The sequence below is a fragment of the Callithrix jacchus genome, chromosome 13 (assembly GCF_049354715.1).
Source record: "Callithrix jacchus isolate 240 chromosome 13, calJac240_pri, whole genome shotgun sequence".
Classification (NCBI taxonomy): Eukaryota; Metazoa; Chordata; class Mammalia; order Primates; family Cebidae; genus Callithrix; species Callithrix jacchus.
The window spans coordinates 97818707-97841725 of record NC_133514.1 but is presented as its reverse complement, the minus strand read 5'-3'; the positions used below and the strand labels follow the sequence as shown (position 1 = coordinate 97841725).

The following is a 23019-nucleotide window of genomic DNA, read 5'->3' as shown; positions in this document are numbered from 1 at the left end:
GGGAAGTGGGTGATAGGGTGGTGGTCACAGAACCACTTTGGTCACTTTGCAGTAAGACCTGGAGGGCTGCCTGGCCCCTCTGTGATGCTCTATGATATAAGCATCTTAGAATGTAGCTCATGCCTACTGTGTTCAACTTTGGGGTTTCAATGAGAAGTAAAGCAAGAGAAAAGGTATCATTCAATGTCCTATTAGATATATTTATTTTTATTTTTATCAAAAGTTTGCATCTTTAACTCAGACATCTCTTCAAAACTCCAAGTATATCTGACAGCTTCTCCAGAACTTCTCAAGGTTAACTCAAACTGAACATGTCTAAGATGGAATTTTCCCACAAACTTAATCAGCTTCCAATATTCATCCTCACCAAAAACTGACTCCATGGAATCTCTCTTCTTTATGTTGTAGATTTCATTTTTGAAATATTTCTGAAATCAGTCTACTTCTCAATCTCTAAAACTAGCCCATTCGTCAAAGGTCCTACATCTCCTGTGTAGTTCACTTCAATCGCCTTGTTTTATGATGTCTGCTCCTGACTTTTCCCCATCTCTATCCCAGGCCCAGACTGATCTTTGAAAAGTACACACATAATCAAGTTATTCCTCTGCTTAAAATGGTTTGATGATATTCCATTATTCTTTAGAACTAAAACTAAAGTTTAATTTTCATTAAAATTAAAACTAGAAATCTTGATTGATAAGGCCAATGAGTTCTTACCTATGGAGGTTTCAAACCATGTCCAGAATTCTTTGGCATTGTCCCATTGAAGGCTGAGCATTGAATCTACACCATTCATTACTGGTCAATGAGTGGAGTGGGCACGGTTATAATACATAGTGATGCTATATGTTTAGAGGATAGGTCATAAAAGGCAATGTAGCTTCCACTTGGTTTGCTGAAATAGTTGACTTGTGTCCTGAACTGTGACATAGGAAGTTCTGCCATCCAATGGGAATTTAGCATTGGTGTGGAAAAATCCTTGCAAATAAAATTGTGGGAATAATACACTCCTAACTCCTAACGTTCTAGAAACCTGGGTTGAGAAAACCATTAATGGTAACTGTATTAGTATGTTCTCACACTGCTATAAGGACATACCTGAGACTGGGCAATTTATAAAGGAAAGAGGTTGAATTGACTTGCAGTTCTGCAGGGCTGGGGAGACCTCAGAAAACATACAATCATTGCAGAAGGGGAAGTAAGCACATCCTTGTTCACATTGTGGCAGGAGAGAGAAGAATGAGAGCCGAGCAAAGAGGGAAGCCTCTTATAAAACCATCAGATCTCATGAGAACTTACTATCATAAGAGCAGCATGGGGACACCGCCCCCATGATTCAATTACCTACCACTAGGTCCCTCCGTGATATGTGGGGCTTATGGGAACTACAATTCAAGATGAGATTTGTGTGGGAACACAGCCAAACCATATTATAACTTTGACATTTGATCTATATCAGTCTATTTTTCCCATATCATCTGCAGTTTATCCCAGGGCCCTACATAGTAAATTTCATATCATTGGAATTCAATAACCATTCTTGAATAAGTAAATAAATGATTGAATATAAAATTAAAGTAATATTATACATACTGTTTTTTAAGCTCCTTTCTTCACTTTTCCATGTCATTAAGTATTCCTCTATAATATCATTCGTGGAAAGAATATTTTCTATATACTCTAGTTTAATTTATTTAATGAATCTCCTTTTGATGAGCATTTTAGTAGTTTATTTCTTCATTATAAGTAGCACTAGCTTGAACATTCTTATCCAAAAATCATTTTTTTATCTCACAGATCATTTCTTTGGCATAAATTTCCTAAAAGTGTAATTGCTGGGTCATGAAACACTTGTGTTTTAAAGTTATTGAGATATTTAATATAGCATTTTAAAGTAAATGTAAAATCTTCAGAGTAGGTAGACTTCACTTGCCTTGGGCCTGACTTATAATTTTCAGGGGCATTTAATAAACTGAGTTTCAACTTGATACTCAAGGACAGAATTATACTGCTTTTTAAATGAAATAGCTTTAGAAACATTGAACTGACAAGTCTTCTTGCTAAGAAATAAGATTATTTTAATAGCCAAGTGACTTGAGACAATAATCTTCTAGGGATATAGAACCATAGAAAAAGAATCTTTTGAATTATTTTTTTTTAAAGGCAAAAGTTGAAAATATTATTAAGAACAGAAAATCAAACACCACATGTTCTCTCTCATAGGTGGATGTTGAACAATGAGAACACAGGGACATAGGGAAGGGAGCATCACACACTACAGTCTGTTGGGGGGGCCAAGGGAGGTACAGCGGTGGGGGGTGTGGGGAGGTCAGAGAGGGGTAACATGGGGAGAAATGCCAGATGTAGGTGACTGGGGGATGGAGGCAGCAAACCTCATTGACACATGTGTACCTATGCAACAATTCTGCATGATCTGCACATGTACCCCAAAACCTAAAGCACAGTAAAAAATAAAAATAAAAAAAACCTATACATTCAGCTCCAATCAATTAGAAGAACTTATGAATAATAATTATAGTAAGTGGCCAAGCAGTTGAATTTAATTTTACATGTCAGTAGATATTTTATATTTTTATAGCATCAACTACCTTAGATCTTTTATCTTTTACCCTTGAATGTAAGTATTGCTCACAACTCTTCCTGATGATGTAACACTCTGTTGAAAAGGATCGGGATAAAAATAGCAGAATGCTACCCAGAACTCTATAGTTGAATTTTGACTAGAGTTCTTGTGTGTCTTGGTCATTTGAAGGATGCTAGTTATGCGACAATAAAATAGTATCATTTGGTTTCATCAAGAATTGTCCTTACTCTCTGCTATAAAAAACCTGAACATTAATTGCTAGCCTCAATTACCACCCCGCCCCCGCAGGGGGGTCTCTGCAATGGAGATCATATTCAAGATACCATCAGCCAGGGTCCCACCATGAGGATATTTGGAGTAGAAGCTCTAGCTTCTGTGTATGATGGACATGCAACATATGAGGGAAGACAAAAACAACTTTCTCATTTTTAAGCCACCAATTTTACGGTGCCATTTATACTGCAGCAAAGCCTAGCTTGCCCCAACTGATACACTAAGAAACAGTGTAGTGTTCCCTGAAGCCATAGCTGTGTCTCATGGAAGAGCCAATATTTGGGCACTTGGCAAACAGCAGACATTAATTAATGCTAACCAGACAAGAATAACTACAAACTATGCCATTTCATAACCAGATAAATATTTGTCACCACCACCACCCATTATCCATCTTTCCTCTTGTTCCTGGAAAATCCAGAACAAGATGAAGGAGGGATTGTGACATGAAAGAACAGAGACTGGAGCTTCCTTTCCCTTTCAGCTTCCTGGTGCTATGGAACAAGTTTGATCTGGACAAAGAGATGATCAGGAGTTTTAACTGGATTATTCTCTTTTAGAAGGTGATTAGCCTGAGGGATGTTTAAGAAATAGGAAAGAGACGTTCCAACAGAGCATTGTTGTAGGCAGTAATTTTTACTCCTAATATACATGTTCAATTCAGCAATTATTTACATTAGCAAAAACTAGCATCATCGAAGGAACTCAAAGCATATAGCAAGGACATTTTAATCTTATTCATTGTTGTTAATGAGGAAATGATCTTCAAGCAATATATATTATGACTTGTCTATGTTGCACTCACATTATCATAGGCACAGATAGGGTACCCATAATATTTGAGCTTTATCTTTAAATAAAAACTGGTGAAACAGTAGATAAAAATCTTTCTCAAATCCTTTTCCAAAAATTGTAATAATTTTGAAGTAATTTTTGCATTATTCCTATGGCTTCAGGTTAACAAACCGCCAACTTCTCCTTTGCCAAAAAGAAATAAAAATTGTACGTAAATATTATATGTTATGAATTTATATAATACAGCATATTCATATACTAATCACATTTAAAGTGGGTTTTTAAAACATTTTAAATTTTCTTTTAAAATTGTAACCTATTTATTTATTTTGAGTCCAAGTTATGAGACCAGCAAACTTGTATTTTTGGTAGAGAGGAGGTTTCACAATGTTGTCAAGGCTGGTCTGGAACTCTTGAGCTCAAACAATCCACCTACCTTGACCTCCCAAAGTGTTGGGATTACAGGCTTCAATGGTTTTTAATATATTCATGGAGTTAGACACCTGTCACCATGATCCAAATTTAGCACATTTTTATCATCCTACAAAGAAGTCCTGTACTCATTGGTAGTGCTATTCATTTCCTCCAACCCTCTCAGTTCTAAACAACAACTAATCTACCTTCTGTCCCTGGTGAATTGCCTATTCTGGACCTTTAACATAAATAGAATCATAAAGTCTGATTCTTCTGTAAGTTGCTTCTTTCATTTAGCATACTGTTTTCAAGGTTCATCTATGATCAAGCACATAAAATAAGTACTTCTCATTTTTTTATTGCCAAATAACATTATGCTGAATAACATTCCATTGTATGATTTTTAAAAATCATATCTATTCGTCAGTTGATCGACATTGTGTTTGTCACATTTTAGCTAACAAATGTGAACATTTTTGGCTATTTTGGCTAAGAAATGCTGCTTTGAATGATTGTACAGGTTTCCATGGGGACATATGTTTTTACTTCTTTTGAGACTATCCCTAGGAGGGGAATGGCTGGATGATGTGGTAACTCTATGTTAGATCTTTCTAAGATCTGCCAGACCGTTTTCCAGAGCATCTGCACCATTACATTCCCACCAGCAATGTATGAGGTTTCCAATTTCAATAGTGTTTTAATGATGAAAACAAATGAAGATGCTGCAGGTGTATTGATTAACTCCTCTAAATTATGTGAGTTTTTTCTAGTTGCAATGAAGAAAGATTTTGAAAATTCAGTTTATCAAGAAAAATATTGCACTCTCCCAAAGTGCCAGAATTGCTAGCAGGGAGAAGTTTAGATCTTTAAACCATCTAGCTCAGAGTCAGGGAAAACATGAATGCTTTCACCTGTTTCCATTTGTAACTTAATTTTAACTTCTATTCAGCGGCTTTGATTAAATAAGGACATGTGAACTATTTTTATGTGGATAACAGTTATCATCTGGGTTTTCATAATGGTGAAGCTATCAAACTATTCATTGGAAGACATGACTTTTCTCTGAAGTTAAAACTAGAAAAAAAATCTGAGTCTTTTCTCGTTCTGTCCCCTGGGCTGGAGTGCTGCAATGCAATCATAGATCACTGCAGCCTTGAACTCCTGGGCCCAAGAAATTCTCCTACCTCAGTCCTCTGAGTATCTGGGACTACAGGTAGTCATTACCATGCCTGGCTAATTTTTAAAAAAATTTTCATAGGTGGGGGGGTCTTGTTTTGTTTCCCAGGCTGGAAACAAAACTTCTGGCTTTAAGAGGTCCTCCCTCCTTGGCCTCCTAAAATGCTGGGATGATAGGTGTGATTATTTGGCACCTGACCAAAACCTAAATCTTAATGCAAAGAATTCATAAAGTATTCCTACCCATATGATCTAATTCCTGGTAGGTCCTCATGCCACTTTGAAAAACAGCTTAATCAAGTGTCAGTAATGATTTCACATCTGTTAAAAGTAGAAATCAAATATACCATCCTACATGCCAAGACTTTAGAAACAAATATAAAAGGAGAAATCTCTGTATTGTAGGATGGATATGAGAATTATAAGTTCATTGATCAGAGATTACCTGTTCATGAATCCTAATGAGAGATCCCATTTGGTGAACATTTAGCTAATAACTCAGCAGCTGCAGAACATTATTACTTAATCTACTTATTTCCAAAGATATGTCACCTATGGGCTACAAACAAAAATGCAGGCCAAACAAATAAATTGGTCTCTATGTTTCTAATTATTTCAAATTAATGACAGAATGTACAAAAACAATATTCACCTATGAGCCCCCTGTATTCCCAATATAATGCTGAGTCCAGATCATCAGTGACAAGACATCTTGGAGAATAAAAGCAATTAGGCAGATAATTAAAGGAAAAGTAATCATTCATCCTCTCCTCCCTTTTTACCTCTTTATCTCTTCAATTATCAGAAAATTAACATGAATATTTTTTCTTTAAAAACTGAACTGTATGAGGAATTGCTTTAATTTTCTGCTTGATTTTTCCAGAAAGTCCCACCAAATGAGAAGTCAACTAAAAAGATTTGTTTACTACCCAAAATGGTTAATTTAGGGATTGATAAAGCATCCACATTTCCATGTGTAGAAAACTGTATCAAAAGCTTCTACCTGCTTGGGAATCATCTGGGACTTAAGATACAACTCTTTTAACAACTAAATGTATGTTTATTGATTGTTTCCTGGACCAAAAAGAAAAAAACTATAACAAATAGTTTTGTATCAGTTGGGGAAATTTGAAGATGGATTGTACACTAGATGCTACTACGGCAGTGTTTTTTAATATCCTTGAGTTGAATAATGATACTGTGATGATGTCTTTGGAGATGCATGCTGAAATATTAAGGGGTCAAGTGTTGAGTGAGCTACAATTTACTTCCAAATAATTCAGCCAAAAGATACAAATAAAAAGACTGACAATAAAAAAAATATGGCAAAATAATGACAGTGGAGAGTTTCGGTCAGGAGTAAGTAGGTATGGCTTCTTTCCACTTCCGGAGGGTCGAAATTTCTCAAAACTAATATGGGGAAGGGATGGGAAGAAAACACACTCTTGCTTCCTGTGAGAAATCTAAATATCCTTTAAATTCTGCCTTAAATGCTACTCTGTGTGTATGTATGAAATTTTATCTATGCCATGTGAACTCTGCCTCTCTGAGTTACTATAACACTTTTTGGCTAGCTACTGAATTACTAATTAGTCAGGATGTGTTCCCATAAAATATCTGTTAATTGATGAATTGATTGATGTAGGTGTGAAGTTCCTACAATCAGTCTCTAAGGCAGATTTTTAAGAGCTGATAATATCAAAGATAACAATGACAGCTACCATTAATCACATGCTCATTGTATGCCTGGCATAGGGTTAAACTTTCACATAAAGCATGTTATATTATTTCACTTACTTTTGATGTAGATTCCTGGATTTTCTAATTAGTCATGAAAACAAAATTCCGATGTACCTAAGTGAAGCAGTTCTTAGTACATCATCGTATTAAAAATGTGTGAACCCAGGATGTTTGCATTCCTTGGGTGTCACACAATTGAGAGATTTTTAATAGAGTCTGTGTGACTTTAAAGCCTACAGAACAAACCATTGATATAATAAAGCTACTGAGAAATAATTTGGGCAGGACAATGCAGCTGCTCTATTTATGTATGGTGATTTCACTTTCAGGGCAAACAGCAGTGGCATAACCCTGAGGTGATCAGCATCTCAATTTATCAGCGTGCTAGGATGAAAGCTTTGTAGATCCCAGATTTGCCCAGCAACCTACTGAATGCTTTTCCAAATTATCCCTATCAATGGGTAAAATTAATTAATAGGAAGAAACCTGGGGTGTATTTCCAGGATGGAGGATTGTCTTTTCTGTCTACATAAAGCTGTTTAAATAATATCCCATGGTTGCTATAGCAGGTATCCTTAACTCATAACACTCAAGGAAGAATTCCTTAGGCAAAACATTATGCATAAAACCGTGAGGAGTCTATGGAGATAATTATACAAGTAGCTACTGGCAAGACAATTTGTCACAGCAGCACTGAGGATAAACTTGGGTTGGACATGGTTATTAAGAAAATCATTGAAATGGATATTGTAGAAATAGGAAGTCATTGGAACTTTTAAGAAAATGATAAAGAATACAATTATTACCTTTGGCCTCAGTGTCTTAGCTGTGTGATGTTATCTTTAGGTAATCAAATAATTATAAAGTCATTAAAATATGTGATAATTTTCTATTAACAAATTGTAATGATGTATTGTTGAATGACATAACTCGTGGAAGAGAGAATGTGTTTACTCATATTTTTGAATGATTTACTTTGATTAGTAAAGTTATGTGGCTATACACAAAGCAGAGTAAAAAATATTTTTATAAGACAGATTCTCTTTTTGTTTTAGAAGATTTCTGTAGTAATTCAGATGGCCCTTAATTGAAAAAAAAAAATAGACTCAAATACTAGGACCATTTTGGCTTTTGACCCTGGTGTTTCTCCTCCTCAGTAATGTCTGTCTACATAGGACAAAATAATTTGGTAAAGCAAACAGAATATGGACGCAAGTTGACTTGTCTTTGGCTTGTCCTGGAGTAGATATGTAAATAAGGAGCCAGAATGTTGGCACATTCACAAGGCTGAAAACTGCTATGAAGTGTAGCCTTCTCAATCCAACATCATCTCTTCTTCCATGTGCTACACTGGCTTTTTCAGTGCTTTCGACCTACCAAGTTATTTCCCATGTTACATCCTTTGCATGTAACTCCCTCTGCCTACAGTAATTTTAAACTTCCCATTCATGGGCTTTCACGTCCTCTATGCCTTGGCTGAAATGTCACCCTCTCAGGGAGGTCTTTTCTGAACCTCATACCATCTAAAACCCTTCATATACATGCTTTTTATTTTCTATTCTCATGTACTGTTCATTTCCTTAACAGAAGTTATCACAACTTAAAAATATTTCATTTTAGTTGTTTGTTAATTTTTTGATCATTTGTCTCTTTCCTGTCTTTCCCACTATTTTTTACGGTCTATGAAGGCAGGATCCATGCATTTCTTATTCAATATTACATCTTGGGCATGCAACAGAGTGCAGAGATGGTGGATACTACATAGATGGAGGCTAAATGAATGGACTAAATTGAATGAATAGTTTGGTCTGAATTAGGGAAGACTCAGACAGTCAACAACTCTTCAACTAATATGTTAGGGTAGGCTGGTTAGGCTATGATAAAAACTAGTTGCAAGCACATTATGACTTAACACAATTCAAGTTTGTTTCTCACTTATGAAACAGCAAGAGTAGGGTGGTGTTCTAAGTCAACAGGGGTGAGGGCTGAGTGACTACATCAACTCTGACATCACAAATGGCTCCAAGCTCTACCAAAAACACAAAATTACCTGGGCATGGTGGCATGCACCTGTGGTCCCAGGTACTCAGGAGGCTAAGGTGGAAGGATCACTTGAGCCAGGGAGGCAGAGGTTGCAGTGAGCCAAGATAACGCCAGTGCACTCCAACCTGGGTGATAGAGTGAGACCCTGCCTCAATAAAAAGAAAAAAAAAAAGAAAGAAAATGCTGTTTTGGCAGGTCAAGTAAGACTTCCTTGAGAATGTTGAAAGGAAGCTTTGTCCTGAATGATGTGCAGTGTAATGGTTAATAGTAAGTGTCAAGTTAATTGGATATTAAGTGTCAAGTTGGTTGGATTTGGTGTGAAGTATTGTTTCTGGGTGTGTCTATGAAGGTGTTGTCAGAGAATAACATTTGAGTCAGTAGACTGGGAGAAGAGGACCCACCCTCAATGTGGGTGGGCACCATCCAACCTTCTGCCAGCCAGGCTAGAAAAAGCAGGCAGAAAAAGGAGAAACTGACTTGCTAAGTCCTCTGTTTTTCATCTTTCTCCCGTGCTGGATGCTCCCTGCCCTTGAACATCAGACTCCAAGTTCTTTAGCCTTTGAACTCTTGGACTTAGACCAGTGGTTTGCTGAGGGTTCTTGGGCCTTTGGCCATAGACTGAAAGCTGCATTGTCAAATTCCCTACTTTTGAGGTTTAGGGACTCTGACTGATCCACCACTGGCTTCCTTGATCCAAACTTGCAGACGGCCTATCGTGGGACTTCACCTTGTGATCATGTGAGTCAATTCTCCTTAATAAACTCCCTTTTATATATAAATATATCCCATTAGTTCTGTCCCTCTGGAGAACCCTAACAAGCAGGAAGTAGGAAGGCAAAGAATTGGGAAGAGGGAACATTTGATGAGGGAGGAAAAGAGGTGCTCCAGGTGGGAAAAGGTGTGCAAGTGCTTAGAGAAACTTTGCCAATGTCGCAGTGGAACAGAAAAAAAATGTATTAAGTGCCATCTTGGAGCTTCTATAGAAACACATGCCCTCCCCATGTCAAAGAACCAATGATAATCATAGGTTGAATTAGAGACGGAGGAAGATTGGAGACCTGGGCCACATTCAGGGCCCCTGGGAGGGTCAGGAGAAGAAGGGATGGTAGTGCAGAGGGCAGCAGTTCTCAAGATCTCTTCACCCTAAAGGTTGCTGAGGATTCCAAAGTGCTCTTGTTTATGTGCATTATAGCACTCAAATTTGCCATGTTAAAAATTAAGATGGGTGGCTAACTCCTGTAATTCTAGCACTTTGGGAGGCTGAGGCAGGCAGATCACCGGAGGTCAGGAGTTCGAGGCCAATCTGGCCAACATGGTGAAACATCATCTTTACTAAAAATATAAAAATTAGCCAGACTATGGTGGTGTGCCCCTGTAGTCTCAACTACCCCAGAGGCGGAGGCACAAGAACCATTTGAACCCAAAATGCAGAGGTTGAAGTGAGTCAAGATCACGCCACTGCACTCCAGCCCAGGTGACAGAACAAGACCCTGTCTCAATAATAATAATAATAATAATTAGGATGGAAAATTTATGAAAATATGTATTTTTAATTAACTTAGAATAATAATATAAATCCATTCATTAACATATGTAATATCATTATTAATTTTTTTTTATTTTTTATTGGATTTTAGGTTTTGGGGTACATGAGCAGAGCATGCAAGACAGTTGCGTAGGTGCGCACATGGCAGTGTGCTTTGCTTTGCTTCTCCCCTTCACCCACATTTGGCATTTCTCCCCAGGCTATCCCTCCCCAACTCCCCCTCCCACTGGCCCTCCCCTTTTCCCCCCAATAGACCCCAGTGTTTAGTACTCCCCTTTCTGTGTCCACGTGTTCTCATTTTTCATCACCCGCCTATGAGTGAGAATATGCGGTGTTTCATTTTCTGTTCTTGTGTCAGTTTGCTGAGGATGATGTTCTCCAGATTCATCCATGTCCCTACAAACGACACGAACTCATCATTTCTGATTGCTGCATAATATTCCACAGTGTATATGTGCCACATTTTTCCAATCCAATCGATTATCAATGGGCATTTGGGTTGATTCCAGGTCTTTGCTATTGTAAACAGTGCTGCAATGAACATTTGTGTACATGTGTCCTTATAGTAGAACGATTTATAGTCTTTTGGATATATACCCAGTAATGGGATTGCCGGGTCAAATGGAATTTCTATTTCTAAGGCCTTGAGGAATCGCCACATTGTCTTCCACAATGGTTGGACTAATTTACACTCCCACCAACAGTGTAAAAGTGTTCCTTTTTCTCCACATCCTCTCCAGCATCTGTTGCCTCCAGATTTTTTAATGATCGCCATTCTAACTGGCGTGAGATGGTATCTCAATGTGGTTTTAATTTGCATCTCTCTGATGACCAGTGACGATGAGCATTTTTTCATATGATTGTTGGCCTCATATATGTCTTCTTTTGTAAAGTGTCAGTTCATATCCTTTGCCCACTTTTGAATGGGCTTGTTTGTTTTTTTCCTGTAAATCTGTTTGAGTTCTTTGTAAATTCTGGATATCAGCCCTTTGTCAGATGGGTAAGCTGCAAAAATTTTTTCCCATTCTGTTGGTTGCTGATTCACTCTAGTGACTGTTTCTTTTGCTGTGCAGAAGGTGTGGAGTTTCATTAGGTCCCATTTGTCTATTTTGGCTTTATCATTATTAATTAATAATAACTATGTTTTCTGAGAAAGCAAAACAGAAAAAGTTAAAAAAATGGTATTATGTTTGTAAATCGCCTTAATATCTGGAGTAATGAAAGACAGCTGGACTCTTATGGATGCCTCTACATTTGATGTGCCTTTTATACTGTGTTGGTTGAAAATGAGGAAAATCTGGCTATTAGAAATATGAGGTTGAAAACAGAGAAGTATTTTAAATAAGCACAAATAAGGGTTTTAGATTATTGCAGATATTGTTCTGCAATTCTAAATATGCCAAAACCCCACAGGTGGTAGTTTCTTAAAGATTAGTCCCCATGTGAAAAATCTGAAATCTTACCAGTGAACTTTTCATGATGTTACACTAAGTTTCATTGCACTATATTGCATCTTTCAATGGATCTTTCATCCATGTTTGATTTTGTAACATGGTACATTAGGTTACTTAGAAAATACTGACTCACTGAGTTATGTAGATCTTTTAAATGTATCATTTTATTATTGAATACTTTAAAAGCACATGTGTGACTATCACCACCAATCTCATCAGAAAATCCCTTAGATTTTGAGAAACTATAGCTCACGCAGCGGTGGATACAAGTTTTCCAAAATTCAAATTTTCACCTAAAAGTTAATTTTTAAAAAATCTTTAGTCATAGATACTTTCAGTGCTTTCCTACTTCCGTTTTCATTTTTGAGAAAATACCTGCCAAACAACCAAATCTGGATGATCATAGTCAATTCTGTGAAAAATACAGTGAGTTCAGTTGTAGTTCAATTCACGACTTAAACAATTGTCCAAGTGCTTCATACAAGTATATTATGTGTACTTTCCATTTCATCTAACAGAATATTAAAAGGTTGTATTTTATTTACATGACCACTCTCCAGTTGCAGCCACTATCCTTGTGGTGGCATGATGTTCTCCATTTCTTTGCTTTATCCTGCTGTACTGGGCTTGGAAATGACCATGCCACCCTACTTCCTTCATAAAGGTGCTTCAGAAAGTGGTTATAGAAAAACATAAGCACGGATTCTTCTCTTAAGCACTCTCTACAAAGCTTAAGGCAGAATGAATTCAGAGTCTCCTATATTAGCATGAAGTGATTTTTCAAGGAATCAGACTAACTTCTGAAAAGTGATCATTCTTTAAATTAAGAGAAAATAAAACAGAACTTGCATGCTTCCATAGCATGGTAATTGTAACATAGTATGTGCTTTAGTTTTCATAATGTATACTCTTTATGAATACATTTTCATTTTAAGCTCTTTAATTCCTGTTGGGCTATAAGTCTTTGAAGCAAAATTTCTATGTGAGAATTCTTCACATCCTTTAGGGAACAAATTAAAAGGAATACCTCAATTTCACTTTTTCAAATTTCTTGATGGAAAAAATCCAAAATCATGTACATGAAACTTTAAGCTATTTAATATTTTTATTATGTCTTGGCAGAGGAAAACTCATAATATTTCCTCTTGATTAAAGATCAAGACATGATAAAAATATTAAATACATTAAAGAAAAATCATTGGAATAAGAAAAATGAGAAATCCAAAACTTATTTTGTTCTCGCTATTCGAATTTTAAACCAACAGACTCATGAAAATTGTTCTAAGGCAATTCCCTATAAAGTCTATGGCACCTAAAATTTATGCAAAAATCTTGCAAAATTATTGCTACAAACTTGCAGTTATAAAACCCAGATGCAATGATCTACTTCGAGAATGGATTACTTAACACTTATCCTGAATTACATTCTGCTGTACAGAGGTTAAATTACATTATAAGATGGGCAGTTTGAAAATGCAAATACAGGCCGGGAGCAGTGGCTCACACCTGTAATCTCAGAACTTTTGGAGCCTGAGGTGGGCGGATCACCTGAGGTCAGGAGTTCCAGACCAGCCTGACCAACATGGGAAAACCCCGTCTCTATTAAATACAAAAAATTAGCTAAGGGTGGTGGCACATTCCTGTAATCCCAGCTACTAGGGAAGCTGAAGCAGGAGAATCACTTGAACCTGGGAGGGTGAGGTTGCAGTGAGCAGAGATTGCGCCATTGCTCTCCACCTGGGCAATAAGAGTGAAACTCCATCTCAAAAAAGAAAAGAAAAGAAAAGAAAAAGAACATGCAAAAATCTCCTTAGTATCACTAATGTGTAGTAAAGTGACTATCAGAGCAACTTAGCAGTGTCAATACTACAACTTATTTTGCCTGTTCTATAATAGCGAACTCTAATAATTTTCCATTAAAATTTTAATAATAAATATTTCATCATTAATGGATTTAATAAAATATAATATTTTTCTTTTATTCCAGAAATTTATTCTCTTAATGGTGATGTTTGGCTTTAGCCTCAGCATTATCTGAATATGGATTTTTAACTCTTGGTCATTCAACAGTCATCCAAACATTTATTCTGCAAGCTTCCAAACAAACTCACATGTATACGTGCTCTTTTTACACAAATGGCTTATTACTATAATACTGTTTAGAAAATAGTTTAATGATAACATAGATCTATCTCATTCTTTCTAACAGTTACATTTTATTATGTTGATATTCTCTAAAGTATGTAATCACTCTCCTAGCATTGGAAATCCAAGTCGTTTCTAGGTTTTTGTTTTTTATAAACGATGCTTAATGAACGTGGCTTTACATTTACCTTTGTGTACTTTTCCCAGCCAGTATATAAGTGTCATGTGTTTCTTGAGGTGGAATTGCTTTTTTCTGTGTGCATTTTAAACTTTGACAGATATTGCCAATAGCAAATAAAAATTGATTATGAGAAAGCTATTCCTCATATCCTTGAATAGCTTGTCACTGGTTTTATTTTCTGAAAAATATATTCAGCTTTGTTTCAAGGTTAAAAATGGTAACAAAAATGTTGGAGGTGCTGACTAGCCAGAGAAAGAAAGAGAGAGAGAGAGAGAGAGAGAGAAAATATCTATCTATATATATATATATACATATATATAGAGAGAGAGAGAGAAAATTCAATCTAATTAAAAATAATTTTAACTGTTGCTAACAAAAGTAAATTGGTAAATATTAATATATTTAATATCCTTTTCCTCTGTCATTTTTATTTCGCCAGTATTATCTTTTGAAGATACATAAAAACACCTTGCTCAGGTCTCTTATCTGGTAACTCTTTTGCCTTCTTTCCAACGGGCATCCACCAGATGTCTCCCCTCTCCATCAAGGTGTTCTTCTCACAAACGCCTATCACTTTCAGAAACACCTATTAGTGGAGTAAAACTCATAATATTTCCTGATAGAATTTGTCTTCTTTTTTTCAGGGCACAGATCATCTGTTTAAAAATAAAATAATGGCTTGACACTAATAGCATTTTTTTCCATTCTGGAAAACAAATAAGGACTGATACCCATAAAAGTAAAAAAAAAATTCAGAAAAGCATCATTACATAAGGGGATGATATGTACCTTAATAACATAAAATGATTTTACCTAAGAGCATCTACCAATTGAACTCATTTATTTGGGTATAATAAAGATATATACCCTTATAATTGAAATATATTTAACTCTGCTTACATTTATATGAAAGTTCCATTTAATACCTTCAGTGTTTCTCAAAGGTAATCTCTTTTTGGTATTGCCAAATTACAAATATTGAGTGTTTGATACATATTTTAATACCTTCTGTATCATTTGATTTAGGCAGGTGATTTATAAGAACAAAACCAAACCTCGACATTGACAAAGGAGCTGTGCCAGCCGAAGAGGAGGCAAGTAGAGCAGAGCCTCAAGTAACACAAGAGAAAATGCAGTTACTCAACTGAGTGTCGTATTCATAGCATCGTGCACCTAAACAGTCATGGCGGAAGTGCAAACATGAGGAAACACACAGGCCAAAGAGCTCTTAAAATACAGTCAAATCATTTTCATGCTCAAAACAGAAACGTGGCAGAGGAAAAGAACCACATGAGTTCTTTTCTTTTTTTTTTTTTTTTTTTTTTTTTTACCTCCTATTTTCCATTACCTTTTGCCTTTCTTATCTACCTGCAAAAAGTTTCTTTCGGATTAAGCTTGCAAAAGAAAAATGAAGTTGCATACGCCTTCCCTCTCCACCATCCCAAATCCTCTAATATAAGAAGATAACATTTGCATTCCTATTTTTCAGGGTATTACCTCATTTAATCCTCATGGCAGGCATTACTGAACTTAGAGGGGGAGGTTAAGGAACGTGTCTACACATACATTTGGGCAAACCAGAACTCCCAGCTCTTTCCACTGCAGAGCACCTACTCTACGTAGCAACTTTGCCTATGGTATCTCCAGGTCCCTAAATTTCTGGCTCTTCAAAAATAAAGATATTCATGACCATCCTGGGAAACATGGTGAAATCCCATCTCTACAAAAAATAGAAAAATTAGTCTGAAATGGTGGAGTGCACCTGTAGGTCCAGCTACTCAAAAGGCTGAGGTGGGAGAACTGCTTGGGCCTGGGAGGCAGATGTTGCAGTAAGTCAAGATCATGCTACTGCACTCCACAGTTTGGATGACAGATCAAGACCCTGCCCCAAAAATAAAGATAGATAGATAGATAAATAGAATTTAACTTTATAAAACCCACCACAATAAATTCTAGTGGATTAAAAAGTGCAATAAAAATGGTACTTCAAAGGAGAAAAAAATTGAATATTGATGTAATCTTTAATGTTAGAGATTTTAGAGGCACAGCACTAACAGCAAAAAAATAAAGGAAGAAAAAATAGACCTGTAGATAGGAACAATTTTTTCTTTGTTCTTTTAAACTTTTAATTGACAAATAATAATTGTATATGTTTTTGGGGTGCAGTGTGATGTTTTGATACATGTTTATAATGTGGAATGATTAAATCCGGTTGGTTAACAAATTATCACCTCACATACTTATCTTTTGTGGTGAAAACATGTGAAATCTACTCTTAGCTACTTTTAAATAAGCGACGAATGATTGTTTATTATTGTCACCATGCTATGCAATGAATTATTAAAACCACTCCTCCTGTCTAACTAATACTTCACATCCTTTGATCAACGTCTCCCTTCAACCATCTACACCCCTTCCTCAGCCCTTGGTAACTACCGTTCTCCTCTCTACTTCTTTAAGCTCGCCTTTCACATTTTCTTTATTCATTCTTCTGATGATGGACCCCTAGATCCGTTCCATATCTTAGCTATTGTGAATAACACTGCAATGAACATGGGAATGAACATCTTTCTTTTGCATATTAATTTAATTCCTTTCAAGATCTATCCAGCAGTGGGATCGCTGGATCGTATGGTTGTTATATATATATATATTTTTTTTTTTTAAATTTTTTATTGGATGATAGGTTTTGGGGTACATGAGCAGAGCATGCAAGACAGTTGCGTAGGTACACACATGGCAGTGTGCTTTGCTTTGCTTCTCCCCTTCACCCACGTTTGGCATTTCTCCCCAGGCTATCCCTCCCCACCACCCCTCCCACTGGCCCTCCCCTTTTCCCCCCAATAGACCCCAGTGTTTAGTACTCCCCTTTCTGTGTCCATGTGTTCTCATTTTTCATCACCCACCTATGAGTGAGAATATGCAGTGTTTCATTTTCTGTTCTTGTGTCAGTTTGCTGAGGATGATGTTCTCCAGATTCATCCATGTCCCTACAAACGACACGAACTCATCATTTCTGATTGCTGCATAATATTCCATGGTGTATATGTGCCACATTTTTCCAATCCAGTCTATTATCAATGGGCATTTGGGTTGATTCCAGGTCTTTGCTATTGTAAACAGTGCTGCAATGAACATTCGTGTACATGTGTCCTTATAGTAGAACGATTTATAGTCTTTTGGATATATACCCAGTAATGGGATTGCTGGGTCAAATGGAATTTCTATTTCTAAGGCCTTGAGGAATCGCCACACTGTCTTCCACAATGGTTGAACTAATTTACACTCCCACCAACAGTGTAAAAGTGTTCCTTTTTCTCCACATCCTCTCCAGCATCTGTTGCCTCCAGATTTTTTAATGATCGCCATTCTAACTGGCGTGAGATGGTATCTCAATGTGGTTTTGATTTGCATCTCTCTGATGACCAGTGACGATGAGCATTTTTTCATATGATTATTGGCCTCATATATGTCTTCTTTCGTAAAGTATCTGTTCATATCCTTTGCCCACTTTTGAATGGGCTTGTTTGTTTTTTTCCTGTAAATCTGCTTGAGTTGTTTGTAAATTCTGGATATCAGCCCTTTGTCAGATGGGTAGACTGCGAAAATTTTTTCCCATTCTGTTGGTTGCCGATCCACTCTAGTGACTGTTTCTTTTGCCGTGCAGAAGCTGTGGAGTTTCATTAGGTCCCATTTGTCTATTTTGGCTTTTGTTGCCAATGCTTTTGGTGTTTTGTTCATGAAGTCCTTGCCTACTCCTATGTCCTGGATAGTTTTGCCTAGATTTCCTTCTAGGGTTTTTATGGTGCCAGGTCTTATGTTTAAGTCTTTAATCCATTTGGAGTTAATTTTAGTGTAAGGTGTCAGGAAGGGGTCCAGTTTCTGCTTTCTGCACATGGCTCGCCAGTTTTCCCAACACCATTCGTTAAACATGGAATCCTTGCCCCATTGCTTGTTTTTGTCAGGTTTATCAAAGATTGTATAGTTGTATGTATGTTGTGTTGCCTCCGGTGCCTCTGTTTTGTTCCATTGGTCTATATCTCTGTTTTGGTACCAGTACCATGCTGTTTTGATTACTGTAGCCTTGTAGTATAGTTTGAAATCCGGTAGTGTGATGCCCCCCGCTGTGTTCTTTTTGCTTCGAATTGACTTGGCTATGCGGGCTCTCTTTTGGTTCCATATGAAGTTCATGGTGGTTTTTTCCAGTTCTGTGAAGAAAGTCAATGGTAGCTTGATGGGGATAGCGTTGATTCTGTAAATTACTTTGGGCAGTATAGCCATTTTCACGATATTAATTCTTCCTAACCATGAACATGGAATGTTTCTCCATCTGTTTGTGTCCTCTCTGATTTCGTTGAGCAGTGGTTTGTAGTTCTCCTTGAAGAGGTCCCTTATGTTCCTTGTGAGTTGTATTCCAAGGTATTTTATTCTTTTTGTAGCAATTGCGAATGGCAGTTCACTCTTGATTTGGCTTTAAGTCTGTTATTGGTGTAGAGGAATGCTTGTGATTTTTGCACATTGATTTTATATCCTGAGACTTTGCTGAAGTTGCTTATCAGTTTCAGGAGTTTTTGGGCTGAGGCAATGGGGTCTTCTAGGTATACTATCATGTCGTCTGCAAATAGAGACAATTTGGCTTCCACCTTTCCTATTTGAATACCCTTTATTTTTTTTTTCTTGCCTGATTGCTCTGGCTGGTTGTTATATTTTTAAATTTTTGAGGAACCTCCATACTGTTCTTTAAAATGGCTGTATTAATTTACATTCCCATAGACGGTCCACAAGGGCCCCATTTTCTTCACACCCTCGCCAACATTTGTTATCTTTTGTCTACTTGATAATAACCATTCTAACAGGTGTTAGGTAATATTCCATTGTGGTTTTAATTTGAATTTCTTTGATTATTAAAAACTTTTCCTCCAAGATTAGTAACCAGACAAAGATGTCCACACTCACTACCTTTATTCAACATAGTACTGGAAGTTCTAGCCAGAGCATTATATAAGAAAAGGCATTCAAATAGAAAGCAAAGAAGTGAGATTGTCTGTTTACTCGTGACATGATCTTATATATGGAAAACCCTAAAGACTGCACAAAAAAACGGTTAGAACTGTTAAACAAATTCGGTAAAGCTGCAAGGTACAAACAAAAATCTACAGTGTTTCTTTAGGCTAGCAAAAAATTATCTGAAAAAAATAATAAAAAATCAATCTCATCCACAATAGCATAAAAAATATTTAGAAGTAAACTTAATCAAGGAGGTGAGAGATTGATATACAGACAATGTCCAACTTATGATGGTTTGACTTACAATTTTATGCTGCTGCAAAAGCAATACACATTCAACAGAAACCGTACTTCAATTTCCCACACAACCACTTTACTTTTAACTTTCAGTACAGTGCTCAATAAATTACATGAGCTATTCAACACTGTAATATCAAATAGGCTTTGTCTTAGATTACTTTACCCAACTGTAGGCTAACATAAATGTTCCAAGCACATTTAACGTAGGCTAGGCTAAACTACGATGTTTTGTAGATTATATGTATAAAATGCATTTTCAACTTACAATATTTTCAACTTATAAAGAGTTTATCTGGATATAACTCCATCATGAATAGAGGAACATCTATACTGAAAACTAGAAAACATTGATGAAAGAAATTGTAGGCCACACAAATAAATGACAGGCAACAAAAGAAAAATAAATGAGATTCTATCCAACTAAAAAGCTTTTGCAGAGCAAAAGAAACAACAGAATGAAGAGAAAATACATGGATTGAGAGAAAATATTTGTAAACCATAATCTGATAAGAGGTTAATAGACAAAATATATAAGAAACTCAAAGAACTCAATAGCAAGAAAACGAATAACCTAACTGGAAATGTGCAAAAAAAATCTAAATAAACACTTCTGTAAAGGAGACAGACAAATAGGCAACAGCTGTGTTAAAAATGCTCATAATTTTTTTTGGCATTGGTAAAGTTTGTGATACATTACTAAATGGGTAAAAAGTAGCAGACAATACCTGGGAGGTGGAGGTTGCAGTGAGCTGAGATTGCACCATTGCACTCCAGCCTGGGCAACACAGAGAGACTCTGTCTCAAGAAGAAAGACAAAGAAAGAAAGAAAGAAAGAAAGAAAGAAAGAAAGAAAGAAAGAAAGAAAGAAAGAGAGAGAGAGAGAGAGAGAGAGAGGGAAAGAAAGGAAAAAGAAAGAAAGAAAGGAAGGAAGGAAGGAAGGAAGGAAGAAAGAAAGAAAGGAAAGAAAGAAAGAAAGAAAGAAAGAAAGAAAGAAAGAAAGAAAGAAAGAGAAAGAAAGAAAAGAAAAAGAAAGAAAGAAAGAAAGAGAGAGAAAGGAAGGAAGGAAGGAAGGAAGGAAGGAAGGAAGGAAGGAAGGAAGGAAGGAAGGAAACAAACAATAGAAATAAGAAAGAAATAATAACAGCCAATGAAGAAATACTTCATTGCATGGTTTGGGGAAAAACATGATACCTATAAACAAAATTAAATTTAAAAATTCTAACAGGACCATATACAGTCCTGTGCCACCTGACAACGTTTTAGTCAGTGATGGACCACATATGGAATGGTGGTCCCATAAGACTGTAATGGAGCAGAAAAACTCCTATTGCCTAGTGGCTTTGTACTGTCCTAAACGTCATAGCACAACACATTAGTCACACGTTTGTGATGAACAAACATACTTTTCTGTCCATCACATAAAACTGTAGCACATACAATTATGTACAGTGTATATTAGTTGAAAATTATGATAAATGACTGTTTTGCTGGTTTATGTGTACTTTTTATGATGATTTTAGAGTATAATCCTTCTACTTATCAAAATACATTAACTGTAAAACAGCCTCAAGCAGGTCCTTCAGGAGTTGTTCCAGAAGAAGGCATTGTTATTATAGAAGACAGATCTTATCATCAAATAAAAATGTGTCTATGGAAGTTTGAGGTAGGATTACTACTGAGCAAGGATATTCAGGTTTGAAGATATGACTTGATCTGTAGTGTTTCCTCTAATCATACCTGTGGTAACTCGGGATTATTAAAGAAAGTTATGGGGATATCAAGCCTGAGGATCTCTGATGAGTGTGGAGGACAGAGCATAAGCTGGGTGGGAGAGTCTCTGGGAAAACTCCTGTCCTCTAGGAGCTGCTGAGAAATTGGGCAGAACATGGGTGGGGGTTCCCACTGTCCTACAGACTCCATCTCAGAGCCATCTCTGAGACTCCATCTCAGAATGGGTGCCTCCTACCTCCACAGTTTCCCCACCAGATATGGCTTTGGCTTCACTTGTCAATTTCAGGCTATCCCAAGTTTCACTGTTTTCTGGTGCCAATATCTTAATTTTAACAACATGATTTTAATGTTGAAAGACAAAATAAGGCAGCTGATTAACTTCCTTTTGCAAACTTTATTCAAGAAAAATAAAGGATTAACATGATAATCATATGCACACTAGAATCAAGGAGAACAAACTGAGACTACTCAGAGACAGATATGTGTGTTTTTTAGCAGCATGCCGTGTAAAGTTTTATTACAATAAGAGCTTATTGTTAAAGAAATATACTTTAAAAAGAAGCAATCTATCATGAATAATGTATAGTTGAGGGGAAGGAGAAAGGGAAAAAGGAAAATATAAACTAGTCACCTTATCCTAATATAGTTTACTGACAACAGGTTGAAAGTGTGGCCAGGAAAATTTAGTAAATACACTACTTCAAATCCTCTAAGTTTTGATTTTTTCATTTAAGAGTTCTTGCTTAAAACGCCACACATCTACAACCATCTGATCTTCGACAAACCTGACAAAAATAAGCAATGGGCAAAGGATTCCCTGTTTAATAAATGGTGTTGGGAAAACTGGCAGAAAGCAGAAAGTGGACCCCTTCCTGACATCTTACACTAAAATTAACTCCAGATGGATTAAAGACTTAAACATAAGACCTAACACCATAAAAACCTTAGAAGAAAACCTAGGCAAAACCATTCAGGACATAGGCATAGGCAAGGACTTCATGACTAAAACACCAAAAGCATTGGCAACAAAAAGCTGAAATAGACAAATGGGATCTAATTAAACTCCAGAGCTTCTGCACAGCAAAAGAATCAATCATTAGAATGAATCAGCAACCAACAGAATGGGAAAAATTTTTTCAATCTACCCATCTGACAAAGGACTTATATCCAAAACCTACAAAGAACTAAAACAGATTTACAAGAAAAAAAAACCCATTCAAAAGTGGGCAAAGGGTATGAACAGACACTTTTCAAAAGAAGACATATATGAGGCCAACAAACATATGAAAAAATGCTCATCATCACTGGTCATTAGAGAAATGCAAATCAAAACCACATTGAGATACCATCTCATGCCAGTTAGAATGGTGATCATTAAAAAATCTGGAGACAACAGATGCTGGAGAGGATGTGGAGAAATATGAACACTTTTACACTGTTGGTGGGAGTGTAAATTAGTTCAACCATTGTGGAAGACAGTGTGGCGATTCCTTAAGGATCTAGAAATAGAAATACCATTTGACCCAGCAATCCCATTACTGGGTATATATCCAAAGGATTATAAATCATTCTATTATAAGGACACATGCACATGTATGTTCATTGCAGC

At 36.5% G+C, this 23019-nt stretch overlaps 1 protein-coding gene and 1 long non-coding RNA gene across 5 annotated transcripts in view; one reads left to right on the top strand and one right to left on the bottom strand.

Annotated features, from left to right (window-relative positions):
* RAB27B (RAB27B, member RAS oncogene family) overlaps positions 1-23019 on the bottom strand; it is a 308125-nt gene that overhangs the window by 236047 nt on the left and 49059 nt on the right. For 3 of the 4 annotated variants that reach the window (XM_054244230.2, XM_078348196.1, XM_078348195.1), the window contains exon 1: positions 718-820. The exons of the other annotated variant lie outside the window; for it this stretch is intronic. The gene's annotated coding sequence lies outside the window, so the exon portion shown is untranslated. Of the gene's footprint in view, positions 1-717; positions 821-23019 lie in introns of those variants that run through there. 4 annotated transcript variants of the gene reach the window in all.
* On the top strand, positions 9056-17039 carry LOC128929487 (uncharacterized). Its single transcript, XR_008476086.2, has 3 exons — positions 9056-9313; positions 9700-9784; positions 15399-17039. It is a non-coding gene; the product is annotated as an uncharacterized LOC128929487 (long non-coding RNA).